The sequence below is a fragment of the Penaeus monodon genome, chromosome 29, assembly GCF_015228065.2.
Source record: "Penaeus monodon isolate SGIC_2016 chromosome 29, NSTDA_Pmon_1, whole genome shotgun sequence".
Lineage (NCBI taxonomy): Eukaryota > Metazoa > Arthropoda > Malacostraca > Decapoda > Penaeidae > Penaeus > Penaeus monodon.
The window spans coordinates 4,448,653-4,448,905 of NC_051414.1; positions in this window are offsets into that span (position 1 = coordinate 4,448,653).

A 253-nucleotide genomic window follows, 5' to 3' on the forward strand; every position below is an offset into this window, starting at 1 on the left:
GCCCGCTATTATCATTGCCTCAGATTTTCCTTTTGTAAAATATCTTCACTCGAGTTAATGACCTTTTCACGCCCTCTTTCCTTCCTCTTCATCATCCGGGACCCTACCTTCTCTCTCATTGACCACCCTTTCCTTACTTCCCGTTTCATTTCTAACCACTATATGCATTTCCCTCCCTCCAAAATTACTTTTCTCTCTCATTCTCCTCTGGCTGCGTTACCTGCCATCCATTAATCTCGCGTTTCCTTCCATT